Genomic DNA, 15,984 nt, shown 5'->3' with positions numbered 1-15,984 from the left:
CATCCTGTGCCACCCCTGCAGAGGTCTAGCCTCACACACTTTGGGCCAAACCACTGGTTCACCACCTCCATTTCCCTGAGCAGGACTTGGTACTGCCACCTTAGCTATCTCTCCTCCGTCACCCAGAGGTGCCACCTCCTGTGTCTCTTCAGCCATTCCCTAAAAAAGCACAGGGGTAATGGGGAGGAACAAATAAAGGAGTGCTGACTTTTCTGTCAGAGTCCTTACCAGCCCTGGTTCCACAAATGATAAATGATGGTCAACAAGGTAGCTGGCTAGGCAGGAACATTCTGACCAGTGTTTATTGATGGCAAATAACAGCAAATAAACAGCAAATAAAGTCAGCACTGGGAGTGACTTGCTCCCAATGCCATATATACAGGCAATCTCCTTAGCTCCACCCCCCATCCAACCAGCCAGCATCCAGCATCCATCCCTAAAACCAGCATAGCTGGCCTCCGCCTCCCTCCTCCAGCATCGTCTCCAGCAGTCCAGCATGCAGCCAGGAGCCTCAGCTGTTCGGCAGCTGGAGAGAGAGCAGTCAGCATGCAGCTGGGAGCCTCAGCTGCTCGGAGGTCAGGCAGAGGGATTCCCAGGCAAAGGGCAATTCTCCTCCCTTTTCCTTCCCTGAAGTGACAAGCCCACAGGGCTTGACATATATAATATTCTCTTCACAGCCAAAATGAAAAGACCAAGTATACTTCAGAATTTATCATCATCCTGTTCAAAGGGTTAAACAACAACAAGATTCAGTGGTAAGAAAAGGTCCTGCATTTAGGCACAAAAATAAATAAATGTGTAAGTGTAGATTAGGGGGCATCTGGCTCAGCAGTAGTATCTGTGAGAAGGATCTGGGTATCCTGGTGAATCACTTCGTAAGTGTGAATCAACAGTATGCTGCAGCTGCCAAAAAAGCCAACATATTTCTAGGTTGCATCAACAGAGTGCATCAATCATCAGGATCATGGGAAATGATAATACCATTTCATACTACACTGGTAAGACCACATTTGGAATACTGCATCCAGTTCTAGTCACCATAATTCAAAAAAGGTGCTGTGACCTAGAAAGAGTGCAGAGCAAAGCAAATAAGAGGATAAGGGGTCTAGAGGCTAAATCATATACTGAACATCTAAGGGAACTAGATAGGTTTAGCCTAATGAAGAGAAAACTCAGGGGAGATTTGAAAACAGTTTTCCAGTACTTGAAGTGCTGTCACAGGGAAGAGGGTGTCAAATTACTCTCCTGAACCCCTGAGATTAGAACAAGAAGCAATGGATGCAAGTTTGTCAGAGTAAAATTCAACTTGGAAATAAGGAGGAATTTCGTAACTATAAGAACAATTAATCAATGGAACAGCTTGCCTCCCAGAATTGTGGTGCTCCATCACCGGAGGTTTTCAAGAAAACATTGGACAATCATTTGTCTGGGGTGGTTTAAGGCAGGGGTAGGCAACCTTGGCTCTTTTATGACTCGTGGACTTCAATTCCCAGAATTCCTGAGCCAGCTGGCTCAGAAATTCTGGGAGTTGAAGTCCACGAGTCATAAAAGAGCCAAGGTTGCCTACCCCTGGTATAAGGGCTCCTGCCTTGGGCAGATGATTGGACTAGAAGACCTAGAAGGTCCCTTCCAGTCCCATGATTCTATGATTAGGAATAAATATCCAGAAAGCTAAAGGTTTTGTTGATCCTGCCTGACATGTTGAAATATTTCTCTGCTTTAACTAAACTGCAATTTGGAAGCTAAACTCAATTTTTAAAATGTAGTTTGGTAGCATTCTTAATATTTTGAACCAAAAAACTTACCTCTACTCACATAAATTTAAACAGTTTTAAACATTAATCTACCTTCATTCACATCAGTCTAATAAATATATTTCTGAGAAATTTTAACATGGGACTCAGTAAGTCAAGAGGAAAATCATTGGAATGCCACTATATAGAACACCACTATATAGGTATCAAACTCGCCATGTCACATGATGTGTCATGACGTATCACAACTATTTTCACATTGCTGGACCTGGGGGGGGGGACGCGGCATATGTATGATGCAACCGGCCCACAGGCCGGCAATTTAACATCCCTGATATAGAGGGTCATGCTAGATTATCAGAATAAAAATCCTTAGCTATACCTGTTTTCAAAGCAAATATAAGCAAGGCATAAGACATAAACTGTATAGACATAATCAAGTTGAATATAGAAGGAAAGGAAGCAAGACAGATGTTTGCATGGCAGTTCTAATAAAACCATTGTATTCATTTTATGAATATAGAACTCATTTTGAAGATTCTGATCCAGCTTTCCTGCAGAATTTATACAATTACACTTCTCTTGACCTAAAATGATTCAAACGCTGAAGCTAATTGACTAATGTAGCAAAGTGTTTCACTGAAGCTGCCATACCACTCTTATACACATATTTTTATAGTTAGCATTAGCTTGGCATGAATAGCAACACAAACCAGAATTTATACCTATAAATTCTCTGTAGGTCAATTTATGCAGAATTCCCTAAGTTTTTTTTCCAATCAACACTTGGTCTTAAAGTTCATCAAAGCATTCATTTATTTATCAGTCAATCAAATTTATATGCTGCTTAATTCGAGGTAAACTATCCCAGAAAGATATATCTACAGTTCACAATTGCTGTTGTTCCTTGACTTACACTACTGTCTTCAGGTAGATTATAAATGCTAGTTTCAAAACCAATTCATCTTGTACAGAATTTTCAATACCTAGAATAGAATAATGTTCACTAAGATCCAATTATTCATTTAAGTTCTTCTCCACAAGTTCCTCTGTGCTGCATTTCCTACTGGATAATATTCAAAGTATACATACACAATTTTCTTGACTCAATGAATTACTGGCTGAGTAAGGATTCCTGTAGTGCTTGATTTGATAGAAACAATCTTCAAAAACCAAATTCAGAGTGGAAAAATCAAATTTCTCTTGGATCCTCTAATGGATGGTATTAGAAGCCAGGAATACTTTTCTGCATCTTTAAGTTGATTAGGTACAGTATATATTAAGCTACTGTTACATGTATTTTAAATATAAAAAGAATGGTATTATGTTAATGCAGACTACAAAGGGATTGTTTTCAAAACTTACAAACTACATAGTTAAAAAAATAAGTACTTAGTATCTATCAGTTTGGTTAGTATTGTGCAGATGATAAATTACTTATTAATGACTAAAATTTTAGATAAACAGGGAACTCAAATCTATTCATTATTTATTTGTTTGTTTGTTTGTTTGTTTTTTGTCTGTCTGTCTATCTATCTTTTATTTACAAAATTTAGGTACTGCCCATCTCACACTCAAATTGGCCTTTCTGTACTTATTTCTAAGTTTCTAAATATATATATATATAATTTCTAGAATTCTACTTGTGGAAGTTGTTTCCACAACATTGGTCACTTTAGCAATTGTATTTAAAATTCCAGTTGTATGTGAAGAAACAATCTATTTTCAGAAAATGAAATATTATGTGTAATGACAATTACACATCCTATTAGATAATTTATCTTAGTGTTTCTATTGGGTGTCAAATTGCACAATGCTGCAGCTCTCAAAAAATCCAACACAGTTCTAGGCTGCATCAACAGAGGGACAGCATCAAGATCATGGGAAGTGATAGTACTGTCTTATACTGTGCTGGTAAGACCACATTTGGATATTGCATCCAGTTCTGGTCATCACAATTCAAAAAAGATGCTGAAGCCCTAGAAAGAGTGCAGAGTAGAGCAATGAAAAGAATAAGGGGTCTGGAATATGCTGACCATCTAAGGGAACTAAATGGGTTGAAGAGGAGGATCAGGGGAGACTTGATAACAGTCTTCCAGTACTTGAAGTGCTGTGACAGGGAAGAGGATGTCAATTTATTCTCTGGAGAATATTTTATTTTTAGGGTTCCTATTGGGTGTCAACTTGCACAATGCTATAAATTGTTGGTTTATTCACAATTATATATATATTTGTGTGTGTGTGTATGTGTGTGTGCATATATATATATATATATATATATATATATATATATATATATATATATATATATATATATATATATATATATATACACATACACACACACAATGCATAAATAATTGACTATTTGTGTTTAACATTACAAGATTTTGTAGCTACATAAATACAAGGTAAATCTTGAAGAAAGAGGGAGAATGAGGAAGAAAAAGATGCTAAAAATAAACAAATAACAATCCAAGTGAAAGTCAGGTATCAAATTCCTTTCTGATTATCAGTTTCTGCATCTAGAGAGCCAACTGCTGAGAAAGCATTGAACTTTATCTTCCTGGTCCTTTTAGGTATTAGCCTCAGAAAGTGATGCAGTTCCCTTAGGCTGAAATGAGCTTGTCAAAGGTCTGAATTGGACTCATATAGTGAGAGTGAATTCATTTAATTGTAAAGTTGATTTAATTTAGATAATAATGAATCTAAGCTGGTCAGTTTAGTTTGCAAGGAAACATAGGCTAAAACTAAACATTATTTAATGGCTTAGTGGGAAAAAGGGCGGGCTGGAAGAGAAAAAAATCTTACTGCATAGAAAAATCTTACAGAAGAAATAATAAGTTGAAATAAGTTCTGTGTGCTCACCTATATACAAAGGTTTTGATGTATTGATGGATCAATCATTGGTATACTATATATTTTAAAGATAAATGGAAAAAATACTTTGTGTACAACTTTAAAAACCACCAGAAATCTAACATAGACAAAAATTCTAAGAATTTTATTGCTGTCTACATATTTCATGGGTTTCACATGAGCAACTTGATTTATGAGTCACTTTAATCAAAGTGCTTGGATTTATGCCATTTTAGTCCAACTAATGGCCAAATACTGTATAACTGTTGGCCTATGTGTAAATCTGATTTCCTCTTGCCAAAAGCCTTATACCTAAAACCACTAACTGTATTACAAAATCAGTAGGCACCAGCTTTTTCTCACAACAGAGCCCGAATTGTATTAGGTCACACTGGGCATATGTTGGACAGCAGAAGAACAATAAACTCTTTCTTTCTCCTTATTTCACAATGAAACCATGCTGTGAATAAAAGATATTACAAAAAAGAAAAAAGCATAAAATGCAGCAGTTACATTGATAACCAGTAAAAGGCATGGTTTTACATTATATCAGAACTAAAATTCTGCCCCGACTCCCAATTGCCTACTATGTACAATTTAATATGTTGGTGTGAATTCTTTGTATCTTTTGTATTAGTTTTGCAAGCCATCTTGACACCAATATTCCCCATCCTATTTTTAAAATCCTTTCTAGTTTTGATTTTTACCATATATCAGTTTGGGTAAGGAATACAGAATGCTTTCTGTCAAATTATCTTGTCAATCTTTTCCCAGAAGCTGTATAACCAATTGTTTCTTCTCAGAGATATTCTCTATTTGATTTATTAATTTTCTCATACAAATTAAATTGTGCAGATGTGCTTCCTCTGTCACACAGCTGACTGGAATCAACTTCACAAGTGAAGAGGGAGAAATTCTCAAGGTAATACTCATGTAAGATGCAAAACAAGAAAGAACAATAGCTTCTATTGAGGGAACTAATTTAACCTAGATACAGTTAAAATCAAATATTAAAGTTAGCCTTGGTGAAGGAGCATTATGCAGATTTTAGGAGAAGCAGTAGGTTACCTAAACTGTCAAAAGGTATTAGGATAGCAATCTAAAGAACTGTGAGTTTGAAAATGAATGATGGAGAATTTTACTAGCCTTTTATCATTGTGATTTTTGTTTTATCAAACAAAGAAATCTTAGCTTCACAGTTTCAGAAGTCTGAAATAAAACCTTTTTCAAACAGAACATTTCTCAGAAAACATGGAATCAGAGTTCAAAATTATACAGAACAGAATAAACATATTTATATTTTATATCAATTAAATATGCATTTCATAAACAATATGAATATGTGTTTTATAAATATAAATTATATTATCAGTAGACACATTCCCTTACAATTTACATAACAGTTTGATGGCAGATGTGAGATCCCACAACAATAGTTTCAGTTGAGAGCAGAATCCACTTTATTATCAATTATGATGCGGAATACTTGAAATTGCATTCACAGCAACTTCCCTTTTGCTCTGCAACAGTCGGGACATCTTTTGGTTATCTGCTTTCCCTTGATAGGAACCTTCTCAACTGCCATTTCCTAGGCTCATCCCAGCTTCTGTCTTCACTCCAGAAAGGATCAAACTCAGAAAATTCTTATTATGCCACAGATAATCCTTTAAAATTTAAGAAAAGAATTATGTCTTGGCTTCACAGTCCTTACCCAGAATTTTCCCATTTCAGCTACTTAGATTTTGTAAGAAATTGCTCTGCAAATGCATGCATGCACCATAAAAAAAAGATGGATGATATAATAGGGTGGTACAATGACTGAGTGATATTTGTCACTCTCCAATTGCTCAGCTGATGGGAGCGTTGACTGAATCATATTTTTTGAGTTCCAAGAATCAGCTGCAATAAAAGTGATCAGAAATTATTTTGCAGGCTGTTTCTAAAGAACTGGGTGGACAGAAACCACAGCAGTGTGGAAGTGCTGTATGTGTGAAATGTATATGCTATTGCCAAACAAAGATGCTCATTTTGTTGATATTATTCCCCAAACATATTTAGTAGCATTAAATACCAAAAAATAGTTAAGGGAATGGGGGAGGGGAAATGAAAATGAAGGTTAAAAACTGCAAAGGAATCAGGCCATAATGAAAAAAGCTTGAGCAAAACATAATAACTACTGTTGTTGAATTCCTTATGGACCAAGCAAATTATCTAAGCAAAGGATGGATTATTCCAATTTTAGGGATAAGCATTTCTTTAGCAATGTTAGGGGTTGATCTACCGTTTAGTTTGGTTTATTTAGCTTCTAAATAAGATTTAAGTTAAACGTTCTTGAGCAGCTAAGAATCCATGGAATAGATTCAAAAGTAATTTGCTTTCATTAGAACAGCTGATCAAATTCTAAGTGGAACAGAAGCCAGACTTTCTGCAAAGGAATTAAAAAAAATAAAACATGAATAAGAGTGGGTGGGGATAGTTTGATAGAAGATTAATTTATGGACAGTACTTTTGAATATACTTAAATAATGAAGTCAGTCGAGTTTTAATAATGAGATTATTCAACTTAAAGGCATCTATGATCCAGTAGATATAAGTGAAAATTTACATATTGTTACACAGAGAATGGTACATTTAAAACCAAGATCTTAATACTGACTGAATATTAATACTGACTTTCTATTTCATCTGTAGAATATATATTTTATTTTTAACATAAATCATAAAGCAGATCATAAGTGGCTATTAAAATTCATAAAAGCTTAAATATTAATTAAAGTCCATTAAAACATGCAATATATATTACTGAATAAACAAATCATTTATGTGTTGTGAACTGTGTAAGTATAAGGACCAGAATAAATGTTAAACAGCAGGTCCTGAAGAAGCTTCTTGGATGAGAAGTGAAACATTTTCAAAGAAAACAAATAAGAAAATCCAGTTGCCTTTTGAACAGCACCTTTGGGACAACCATGACCTGGATGACCCAGAATCTCCATAGACATTGAACCATGTAACATCTCCCCCCTCCCAACAAAAATTAAAAGTCATTTCAAGAAGTTTCATATTTAAACAGGACTGTGGAGCATTGGAATGTTTAAATTCTGCATCTTGGTCCACTTTTAATAGTAACAAATTGGATAATCTTAATTGTTTTTATATCTGGGGAAAGGATACATTGTATATTTTTATTTATATAAATTTATAAATATACTATATTTTTAGTATATTTTTTTTAGCTTTTTAGTAAGCTGATAATCTTATGATTTTTGTGTTAATCTTGCTTTGTTTCAGGTGACTTACTGGAATCCTTGGGAAGCGTAAATCAATATAAAAGTACATGATCTTTTAGTAGTTGCATTGCAGAGATAGCTCCGAACAGGTCTTGGTATGAAATTCTTCATCCCTAGGCAGATTTTAAATAATGCAATTAAACATCATTATTTGAGTTATTGGTAATTTCCACATACAGGCCATTTAGAATGTCACGCTTCATGCTTTTTTAACAAGGAATCTTGTGTTTTAATCCTTTTTTTTCATACAACTCAGCATAGCTTACTAATACAAAAGCTAAAGACATTTACAGTACATTTAACAGCACTTTCTTTCAGAATTAAGTCCAGCCTTGTTTTACTCCTTTGTAAAGGAGTTACTTTATAAAGGAGATAAATTCACATGTCATGCTAACTCTTAATGTGGCTTGTTAGACTTAGGCTTAGTTCAGTATGCAAGTTTAAGCATTATGGATTACCTGCCAATTCATCTTTCAAAATCCTGGTTAATGGAATCTCAACCAATATGTGCTTTAGGCAAATAGCCTAATGTTACCTACACACTATCTCAGCTTAACCTTTGCCTTTTTACAGCCACTACAGCTACAGGGCTCAACTGAAGTCTTCTTTGTTAATTCTAGAAGAAATGGGGTAGACAACCAGCAAACAAAAATACAACCATAAGGCAATAAATGTTGATATTGTTTTATCAACCACTTCAGTTTTGGGGTTTAGAAATTTAAAAATCATAATAGTATTCTGCAGGGAAACTTGAATTAATTATTGGTGTCTGTCTTCCCCATGGAAGCGAATGGTTCAGAAAAATGATACAAAGTCTGAATCAAATATGATGATGTAATAAAATTCTCTTTTCTTTACCAATTAAAGATAAATTAATTACCAGATTTGGATAGTATCCATTTACAAGTTCTTAAACAATTCAAATCTGAAATCATTATTATTTTACTTAAAATATTTATATTATATCTAAGAGTAGCCACTATATAAGAAATTGGAAGACCAGTTTTTAAAGGTGATATAGGAAATTACCATCTGGGTACCTTAATATTTGCTCTGGATAGATGAGCCATAAGTGTTCTGCTGAAGAAGAAAAAGCACAGATAAATATTATAATTTGTGTGAGATTACCTGAATGAGTAAAGGGATGAACTAGTAGATGCTTCTTACTTGAACTTTTAAAAAAGGGTTTATCAAATCCTTATAGAAAGCTTTTGAATAAATATAATAGTCATAGAATGAAAGGATCTTTCTCTTATGAACATTATATATGCTAAGAAGCAAAAAAAGAGATAAAGGGTAAATGGTACCATGGGTCTCACAGAAAAAAAAATATAAGAATTAATTTATGAGACTTATTATCCAACTAAAAATTCTGAGAAAAGTCTACTGTAGATAGAAAAAAATACTGCAGGAAATCGATCTCATTCAGCATGTTTGTTTATTTCTATTCAACCTCACAAGCTGGAGGAGATGTTCAAGTTCTTAGATATTCAAGATGTTCTTAGAACAATCCTTGAACACTGAGAGCCCTAGCTGGGATAATAATGTAATCTAATTATTCTGGGAATATCCTTATGCATTTTGATCCTACCCAATTTTGCAGTGATATTAATTCTAATATAAGATACACTAATAGTCATCTTTCCTGACTAAAAACTCTGAATAAAATAATAACGGCAGTCCTTGGTTAACAACCTTAGGAGGAAGATAGGCAGTATAAAAGTTTAATATATAAATTGGGATCCAAATTTCCATTGCTTAGCAGTGACAATCCTAGCAGTTATCATTAACATCATTAATTGGATTTGTGTTAAGTAAGGACTAGTCTTGATCCCTCTCAGCCCCACACTTTGGTAATGTAAGGGACCACCTCCTCTGCCTCCTCTTGATCTCCCCCACCTGCCTAACTTCCTTATTTCTTCCTTTTGCCTGCCCTCCTACCCACTGCTACCAGCTACCCCTACTATCCAACCTTGCCCATTACTGTACTCAGTGTATCACCTACTGCTATTGTACTGGCCAGGTCCTTCTTTTGTGCCATCTTGTTTCACATGAGTGCAACCAAAGTTTTTCTTGCATGCTGCCAACCTCCTTCATTTGTGCACCAGTCAGGGCTTCCATATATACCCCAGCTAGGGAGCACTCTGTCTAGGACCTCCGTTTGTGCACCAGACAGTGCTTGCTTTTTTGTATCAGTTCAGTTCTTTTATGAAAGGAGGATGGCACTCTAAAGAATGCCTCAGCTGCACTGTCATGAAAGAAGGACCCAGCTAGAAGGGCCCTTCTTTAGCACAGCTGCAGACAAGGCATTATTTCATGAAGCAGACTTCTTTTGTGAAGGAAGGTTCTTGGCAGTATAGAAATGAAAGTGCTGTCTGATGTGTGAACAGAGGTCCTGTGTCAACTATCCAGCTAGCAAATTCAATATTGAAGAAACTCTACAGTCTTGAGGTGCCATAAGAGATAAACTTTACTGAATACACATCCAGCACTGAAGAGGTAAAATCAACTCTAATTTTCCTGTGTGAAAATCTGGTTAGTTAACAATAATCCCCACCCACCAAATGTCCATGTTGCCCAATCACATCTCTTGGGTTTGTTATGGGAATAGTCCACTTCTCTGTCAGACACCTGCTTTTGTGACCTTGGGTCTCATGGTCCGTGGACAGCTTATTGAAACTCCTGTTTCCTTCCCAGGCTCTTTGTCCCTCCTGTTTTTAGCAATAGAAGTTAACAAGCATCTTAGCAATTCAACCTTCATGTCCTGGCCAGAAGACAAATGGGGGTTCTGGTCAAGGTACAAATGCAGGCCTGTTGCAGTATGAAGTGTGATGGTCATGGCAGTGATAGGTATGGCCAGGCGGCATGAGAACTGATGGTTGGCAGTGGGTAGGTGTATGCCAAAAGGCAATTGTAAATATGGCTGGAGTTTTATTCACATGACCATGAGGCAGTGCAGTGGCCAGAACTTTGAAGGCTGGTTGTAAGTGCCTTTCTTCAACAAAATCATCAATTTGAACAGTTGCTGAACAAATGGATGTTAAGTGAGGACTAGCTGTAAGAGATATGATTCAAATTGTAAGCAAATCATAATTTGCATTGTTTGATTATTTTTAAGAGCATTGGGTAAGTTGAAGTTTAAAACCCTACACTATGGAAATACACATGGCTTAACTGAGCAAGATAGATGATAGGGCACATAGTCCCAAAGTTTCAGATGTACCAGAGAAGATAAGATAAACTTAGTCATTTTTTTACTATGAACACAAGGTCGTGAAGAGGATATGTAGCATCTCAGACAATCCTGTGGACCCTGCTCACGCATCGCATATATGCTATGTCCTGGATAGAAGGAAGTGAACTGCCAATAATATTTTCTGCCATCCTTACCATTGTCTGCATCACCTTCCTATCTGAAACAGTAATGTTTCCAAACAAGTAATAAAAGTGAGCTATTTATGATAGCTATAGTTCTTTAATTAATCATTGATTAATAATATTCTTAGATTAATCCTTCTTTTGTTCCTAATTGTAAGACACGAGTCAATACATATAGTAGCTTGGAACTCAGATATTCTTCCTACAAGGTACTGGATGCATTCTAAAAATGAAAGCAGCTTGAACTTGTTTACATAGCCGTAACTTCCACTTCTACAGATAAAGATCAATTTCATGAAAGACTAATGCAAATAAATTTTATTTTAAACATTGACAGCAATAGTCTTTTTGACTCTTTTCCATCTTACAATATCAGATGTTGAAACAAAAAACAAATGACATACCACAGTTTAAGGTCACTTACTTTCTAAAGAATAGTAAAAGATGTCATCTTTATGTCAAGCAAGAAGTTTACATTATGTATTAATAGTGAGGGAACACCCTTAATAAGGCATGTGTTTGTTTTTGTAGAAAAAGTCACCCTTCATTTTTTTGGGTGTGTGACACTTATTTTCATTTTACAGTAGTATTATATGACATTTGAGAGAAATAATTCAAACTATGTGTCATCCAATAAAAGAAAAAATTTTATGCTGAATAAAATTATATAAAATTATATTCAGAACACAAAACATTTGACAACAACTTGCTTTCAATCACTTTGTATCCATGCAGACCAATAGGCACAAATAAGCTTCCTTTCTCTGGAAATGCTATAAAAACAACCAAGGACTAAGTGTTTTCAAAACCTGATGAAGCAAAGAAATTTATATTGTTTCTAAGGTTGCAAAGGAAGAATATATTGTTCTGCTGTAGCTAGGTGGAATACACTGGGAAGAGTATTTCCTGGTGGAGTGTGCATTATGCTATTCTTTTTCCTAAAGCATCATAATGTTGCAATTCTAACTTATTAAGAAGCAGCTACAAATGTTTATAATCAGAGGGCTGAGGTATTGCAGTCCCAATAGCTAATAAATGTGCCTTTTAACAAGGAATTATAAATGCAAAATAATCATATCTTATCTGCATCCCAATTATTTTATATATATGTAGAAATGCTAGGTCAGCACACTAAAAAGCAGAGACATCACCCTGTCAACAAAAGTGCGTATAGTCAAGGCTATGGTCTTCCCAGTTGCAATGTATGGCAGTGAAAGTTGGACCATAAGAAAGGCTGAGCGCCAAAGAATTGAGGCCTTTGAACTGTGGTGCTGGAGAAGACTCCTGCGAGTCCCTTGGACCGCAAGGCGATCAAACCGGTCAGTCCTAGAGGAGATCAATCCTGACTGCTCTTTAGAAGGCCAGATCCTGAAGCTAAAACTCAAGTACTTTGGCCACCTAATGAGAAGGAAGGACTCACTGGAGAAGAGCCTAATGCTGGGAAAGATCGAGGGCAATAGAAGAAGGGGACGACAGAGGTGGCTGGATGGAGTCACTGAAGCAGTAGGCGTGAGCTTAAATGGACTCCAGAAGATGGTAGAGGACAGGAAGGCCTGGAGGAATGTTGTCCATAGGGTCGCGATGGGTCGGACACGACTTCGCAGCTAACAACAACAACAAAGAAATGCTAGGTATTTTGCCTTGAGCTCCTGAAAGATAAGACAGGATACAGTGCAACCACCCTGAGCAGGACCGGAGTCGTTACTCTGCCTCGACCTCCTGGCCTGCTCCTGAACAACGGTGGCATCTCCATGGGATCAAGGAGACGCCGCAGACCGGCTATGCGGACCCGTATCGACCACCACCGAGGGGCCTTGACAACGGCGCTAAGCTTCTCCAGGCCCTGGTCGACCAATCTCACCAAAAACCCTCGACGGCAGCACTACTAGACACGGCGTGGCGTCTCCGGCCCGCACCCTGGGTGCCGACGGTGTCTCCGTGCCAATCAACAACCTAATGTCGCCACGATGCAGCTAACCAGTGGAGATGACGGCGACTAGACCACCGAGGCCATCATCATCTTGCCTCCACCAGCTCTGAACCCCCTGCCCTCCCTCGCCCCACAGGGCTTGATGGGCCTGGGTGCAAGCCACGGTGGCAGAGTGGCCTGTCCTACACCTGCAGCCCCATAGAGGTGAGAGCTCTATGGGGTATGCTTCACCCAGAGTGGGTCCTGGACCACCCCCAGAAGCAGAGTCACAACCCATCGTGAGAGGATGGGGAGTGGCCTGCTTCTGGGGTTCACCCAGCCAAGTGGCAGTGGTTGGATGACGGTCCAGATATCCACCTACCCGACTCGACCCTCCTTCCAATGCTCCACCCAGGGGACCGCCTTCCCAATGCTTCCCAATGCTCCCTATGCTTCTCCAATATTCAAGCATAGATCTACTCGCCCTCAGGAGTTCCCCCCTCTCCTGGGTTCGTCCTGCCTTCAATACATCGTCCCTCGATGATGGGCCCGACCATTGGGCCTCTGAGAGATGGCCAGGCAGGGTCAGGGGCCTCCATCACAAGACCAACAAGAGGCCCCTGGTTAAGTTTCTAGTCAAGTTTTTTGTCGGGTTAGGGAGGGGGGCGGAAAAAGACTATGGTTGCTCGGGAAAGGCAGGCCTTCCAGCTACCATAACGCAGGCCAGGCCTACGACCATTCATGATGGTGAAAAACGAGGACCAGTCGCCGACAAAACCCAGTGGCGAACTGACGAACAGCCTATTCCCAGGATGGTGGGGAACGGCAGAAGGTGCACAAACAGAGGGCCGTATCGTCACCGGGAGTGTCATCTCCGCTCTGTGCAAGCGGTGAGATGCTCCGACCCTCTGTACTTCCCCGGAGGACCCGGGAGCGAAGGTGTGCAGCCTCCTATGCTAAGGCTGGTCTACCTAAATGCCAGGTCCGTAGCTAACAAAGCTCACCTCGTGCGTGACCTAGTGGAGAGCGAGCACGCGGACCTGGCTTGCATCACGGAAACCTGGCTGGGCCCAGAGGGTGGTGTCCCTCTGGTTGACCTCTGCCCGCCAGGTTTCCAGGTGCTGCACCAGCCTCGGACCCATGGGAGGGGTGGGGGAGTGGCAGTTATCATCAGGGAGTCCCTTAGCCCGCGAGAGACCACCGTCCCTCAGATGGTCGGGTGTGAGTCTCTCCTTCTGAGATATGGCCCGGGGGCGCAGTTGGGCCTGCTGCTGGCGTACCTACCACCTAATCGTGCAGTGGCAGCCCTGCCCGAGCTACTCGATGTCCTCTCAGGGTTGGTGGTTGAATTCCCAAAACTCATGGTCTTGGGCGACTTTAACCTACCGTCCCTGGGAGGATCGTCCGAACTGGCTCGGGAGTTCATGGCTTCCATGGCGGCCATGGACCTGTCGCAAATAATTTCTGGACCGACTCATGAGGGAGGCCACACCCCAGACTTGGTATTCTTGTCTGGACGGTGGCGTGATGATATCGGTGGGGGTGCCACGACTGTTACGCCCCTGTCATGGACCGATCATCACCTCCTACGGCTAGACTTCCCCTTTGCCACCCCCTGCCGTGGATGCACGGTGCCAACCAGATGGTACTGCCCTAGGCGCCTAATGGACCCTGATAGGTTCCAGGCAGCGCTTGGGGACGCACATGCACTCCCTGCTCACAGCTCGGCGGATGCTTTAGTGGAAGCCTGGGAAAAGGCAGCCACGGAGGCTCTGGACCGAGTTGTACCCATGCGGCCTCTGACCCGGCGCAGATCCCAGCGAGCCCCATGGTTCACCGCGGAGCTCCGGGAGATGAAGCGTCGGAGACGGGGCCTAGAGAGCCGTTGGAGAACCAGTCGATCCGAATCCGACCGATTGCGATTAAGAATCCTCACCAGGTCTTATCTCGCTGCGATAAGGGTGGCAAAATCCAACTACTTTTCCACCCTCATCGCGTCCGCAGATAATCGCCCGGCTGCCTTGTTCAGGGTGACTCGCTCCCTACTGAACCAAGAGGTGAGGGAGGAACCCTTGCAGGGTCGAGCCGAGGAATTCGGTCAATATCTGCTGGATAAAATTGCTCGGATTCGAACCGGCCTGGACTCCAACTGGGCTGAGTTGGAGGAACAAGACATGGACAGTCTTGTCGACGTCATCTGGGAGGAATTTGATCCTGTGACTCCTAAGGAAGTGGACAGGATTATGAGGAGGTTGAGCTCCTCCACATGCTTACTGGACCCGTGCCCTTCCTGGCTGACTTATGCGGCTCGAGAGGGGACACGAGGCTGGTTCCTGGCGGTCATCTCTGCTTCTCTGAGTGAAGGTCACTTCCCCACCGCCTTGAAGGAGGCGGTGGTGAGACCTCTCCTCAAGAAGCCCACCTTGGACCCATCCTCATTGAATAACTTTCGTCCAGTCTCCAATCTGTTGTTGAGAGCGTGGTGGCGCACCAACTTCCTCAGGTCCTGGATGAAGCGGTTTATCTAGACCCGTGCCAATCGGGCTTCAGGCCGGGCTACAGCACGGAGACGGCATTGGTTGCTCTGATGAATGATCTCTGGAGAGCCCGGGACAGGGGCCATTCCTCTGTCCTAGTCTTATTAGACCTTTCGGCGGCTTTCGATACCATCGACCATGGTATCTTGCTGCGGCGCCTCAGGGGACTGGGAGTGGGAGGCACGGTTCTGCGTTGGTTCTCCTCCTTTCTCCAGGGTCGCTCGCAGTCGGTGCTGGCAGGGGGACAGAGGTCGACT

This window comes from Vipera berus (assembly GCF_964194415.1).
Source record: "Vipera berus genome assembly, chromosome: 2".
In the NCBI taxonomy this organism is placed as follows: domain Eukaryota; kingdom Metazoa; phylum Chordata; class Lepidosauria; order Squamata; family Viperidae; genus Vipera; species Vipera berus.
Note: the sequence above shows the minus strand (reverse complement) of the source record.